At 55.4% G+C, this 4,044-nt stretch overlaps 1 long non-coding RNA gene across 1 annotated transcript; it reads right to left on the bottom strand.

Moving 5' to 3' along the window:
* Positions 1-273: 273 nt before the first annotated feature.
* Positions 274-3,826, bottom strand: LOC105234955. Its single transcript, XR_004623207.1, has 4 exons — positions 3,772-3,826; positions 2,473-2,511; positions 1,285-1,368; positions 274-346 (listed from the first exon to the last, which is right to left on the bottom strand). It is a non-coding gene; the product is annotated as an uncharacterized LOC105234955 (long non-coding RNA).
* Between the last annotated feature and the right edge of the window lie 218 nt (positions 3,827-4,044).

A 4,044-nucleotide genomic window follows, 5' to 3' on the forward strand; every position in this document is an offset into this window, starting at 1 on the left:
CAGATTCTTTGACTTAAGTTTGGAGGTGCTGGGTCACACTGCCCATAAGAAAGTTTCCTGTTGTTCTGGAGAGGATATGCATGAAAATGCAGGCACCACACCCAGGATCTGCCTGGGAGGGTCAAGAGCACCACCTCTCCCAGTCTTGGCATCCTCTCTGGCAGATGCCTAGATACAATCTCTGACCCACAGTACCTGAGGGCAACTGTCCAGGGCAAAGAGCAATGGCCTCCTTGCCCATGGGGAACATCCCTGTGCCCCTGCTTACCTCAGCCCTAGGCTGACTCCACATCAATGGCAGCTGGTTGAAGCTTTGAACAAAGTCACACAAGGTATCCAGTTTGCCCTGAAAAGCAGATGTGGCCGTGAGGAAGCTCTAATGCATGGCAGTCACCTCCAGAGGGGTAGAGTCCTCTGTGGTTTGAGATGGTCCCAGAGGGCTCTGTCCTCAGGAACACCCCGAGGTAGCACTGCAGCCTGTCTCTACGGCAGGGGCCTGGTGACCTTGTGTGTTTTGGGGCAGGAGTGTCACTGTACATAACAGATTGCTTTGGAATCTGGAACATGTTTTCCTCATGCTGGGCTGGCCTCCCCATCCCTGTCCTCACACCCCCCTGCAGGGTTGGGAGCTCCCTCACCGGGTGGGGCCTAGCATGTCCTGGGGTAAGGACATTTCCTTCAGGCCTCCTCCTCCATGGGGCCCTGGTCCCTCCATGCCACTGGGCCCCAAGGACAATGTAGTTAGCTCAGTCCCTCAGTCTGCTGAGCAGACTCATGCAAGGCTCGTGTAAAAAATTTAGTTTCTGACCCGTGGGAGCCTGCTTCTGATTGAGCTTGTGTTTCCTTATCCACCTTATTCACCTGCTGGCCGGTGAAACTGTACCCACTGCTGGAGTTGCTGACAAGCTCTGAGAGAGCTCGGGACTGGCGGGCTGTAGCCAGCCACCAGCTTCTGCAAACCTGGGCCCGTGCCGAAGGGGGAGACCCCCGGGGCTGTAGCCAGCCACCAGCTTCTGCAAACCTGGGCCCGTGCCGAAGGGGGAGACCCCCGTGCTGCGCCCCGCGTGGTGGTGGTGTTGGCAGGAGCCCTCACTTTTTGTTCTCTCCTGGGCCCGGGGATCGGGATGACCCCTGCTTTTTCTCAAGTGCAAAGAGATCAACGTAAGTTTCCATAAAGTTCATCTCCCCGAAAGCCACGGTTCATGTGGGCCCTGAACAGGCTTCTCCCTTTTCTTCCTCAGCCTAGCCTGGCGGTCACAGAACCCTCCCTAATGCTCTTCTTACCTCTAGGCGTCTCATGTTGTCTTCCTGGTACGAACAACAAGGGACAATCACTGTGTTGCATGTCTGTATACAGGTCTCTGACTCCTAGGAAGAGAACGCACAGTTTATTTTTCTGTCTGGCAGGTCCTGGGGACAGACATATGATATGTGCTGCACCAGCACCTGTCTGTGGCCGCTCAGCAGAAGTGCACTGCTAGGAGATTTTGAGGACAAATGAGGAGCACACTGTCCTGTGACAATTTCCCCATGGAAAAACAAGCAAACTCGATATATTTGCAAATAGGGCATTTCCCCAAAAGGCCAACAAACTCTATCCTGTCCCTTTGTTCTTCTGGGGCTGGCCTTGGTGGAGAATCTGGTTTTGGGCTGTGCAGCATAGAAGAGGGCTGTCCAGGTGGGAGCGTTTGCCGGGGACAGGGCTACCCTCCCTGACCCTGGCAGATCCATTCTCAGCAGGTGGCACTACACCCAGTCCCTGTACACCCGCAGGCACTGAAGTCTGTTTCCTACCAGCTCTCAGGCTCAGGTACCCCTGTTCAGGGCACTGTGTACCCATTATAACTCCTCCTTCTGGGACCTGGTTTGGGTCCTGCTCCCCTGACCCTGGCTCTCTGTTCTCATCTGGGCTGGGCCAGCCTCACAGCTCAATGCCAGGTAAGACGCCCTCCAACCTCCCCAGCCTCGCACGTCCCTAGAGTCTAACCCCAGCCAAGCCCCTGCCCCTGCCAGGGGACCGCGATGCAGATCAATGATATGCACCCTGACATATATCAGAGCCTGGGCAGAGGACCAAAGTTTGAAAATAAGTCTCCTTTTCTTGAAGTTCACCTGAGTCTCTCAAACAGTCCGTTGGAAATTGACCATAAGTCACTCTATTTTAATAAGCAGCACAGCCCTTGCTGAAACAGGCTACCTCAAGTTGCTAATTCGGTGGCAAAGGCCCTGGATCAGCAGAGCTGCATACTTGGGAAGGGAGTTATGAGTGCCAAGTCCTTCCAAGGCCCTTCGCTGGGCATCAGTTAGCCTCTTCTTTCTGTCAGCTCTCCCTGCCCAGGTAGCTGGGAGTTGCTGGGGCGGGGGGTGGGGGGTGGGCGGCATATCTCCCACAGGCAGCAGGAGCCCTTCTGTGTGAAGTTCACTGTGGGCATTGGGCATGCTGACCACATCAGGACCCAAATCATGACTTACCGTTTCTATTTTCTCTGGTGGTTGTGGCTCATTGTCAGTCTAGAATGTTAAAAAGACATGAACATAGATTGGAGTGGCATGGATGGAGCTGGGTCCATTATGCCAACAGGAGGGGACCCTACTCAGCATCAGCTAGATAGAATGCAGGTTTTAGGGTGTCAATCTATGAATCCACTCCCCCATGGTCTCTGGCCAACCAGCTGCACTGCCCTGAGCTTCAGGCTCCTGGGTTATCAATGGAGAATCAGACCTCCCTGGATGGTGCACTGGGAGACAGCAGGACTAGGCTGCCTGGTCCCTAGCAGAGGCACCCCAGCCGGTAGTTTTCGTCAGTAGCCCTTCCAATACACGAAGATAGGAGAACTCGCCCCACTTTCCTTCTTCCTCTCTGGTTCCCTCTGTGGGATGGCAACACCCACCCTGGCTTTCTGTCCTCACAGCTCCCCCCCACCCCTGCAGCAATGAGACCTGCTTGTATTCAGCAGCTTTGCTCTGTCTTTTGCCACCTGTGCCGTCTCCTCTTCCTTCACCAGCTCTAGCCCTTGCCCTTGCAATCCCAGAAGCCAGTGCGTCTGCCCTCCTGCCTTCCCTGGGGCCAGTGTCTGTCCTTTGCTAGGGTTCTGCTTGCCATACCCTATGAAGGTGACAGTTTCCCCTCCACCCCCTGGTACCAATCCAGACCTGACACCAGACTGTGAGCTCCTGAGGGCAAGGCTGGTGGCAGTTCCATTCCAGTCCCTCTGTGGCAGCATGGGGCCCAGCATGCCCTGGCCCTTAGTAATGGCTGGGAAAGGAAGGCCTGACACACCGGACAAGGGCAGAGATCCTTCTTGGTGTCCAAGGCTCCACTGCCCCAGAGGTCAGGAATCCTCCCAGCCAGCAGGATTCTTGGTTGGGCCCCTTGGTGCCTCCTGCAGGGCCCGCCTTCTTCTCTCACACTAGAAGCCTCATCTGGTGCTTGGTCTCCCTGAGTTTTCCAGAAGTCTGGATGCTGTGATCCCTCTCTGGTGTCAGGGCTGGAGTGGCTTCTCCCCAGCGGCCAGGGCAGCTCATAGGCCACTCCTATGGCCTGGTCTCCTATGGCGTGTCCTTTGGCCTGTCAGTCCCTCATGAGGCAGGAGGTCCCTCAGACACAGGCTGAGTCTGCCCAGGAATGGAAGACAGGCTGTGCCTCTATTGCTCATGTAAAGACCTGGTTGCTGATGGGAACCTGCCCACAGGCAGAATCGTGGGGTGAAATGGGCTCATATCCCTTAACATGCACCCATGTCACAGACTGTGGGGGCAGGGCTCACTCACATTCATGCAGCAGCAGATGCAACAGATCACCACCGGGATAATGAGCACAGTTGGGATGAGCACTGGGTACAGGAGAGAGTTGTCAAGGATAGGCTTTTCTGTGACAACCATGTGTACTGTCATCTCTGGTATGACAATTGTGGTTTTAGTTGTCTCCTGTGTGACAACTGTGGACACTGTGGTTGTCCATGTTGTCGTGGTCGTCGTGGTTGTCCGTGTGGTCGTCGTGGGCGTCCGTGTGGTTGTCGTGGGCGTTGTGGTCGTCCGTGTGGT

This window comes from Ailuropoda melanoleuca, unplaced genomic scaffold (assembly GCF_002007445.2).
Source record: "Ailuropoda melanoleuca isolate Jingjing unplaced genomic scaffold, ASM200744v2 unplaced-scaffold8896, whole genome shotgun sequence".
Classification (NCBI taxonomy): domain Eukaryota; kingdom Metazoa; phylum Chordata; class Mammalia; order Carnivora; family Ursidae; genus Ailuropoda; species Ailuropoda melanoleuca.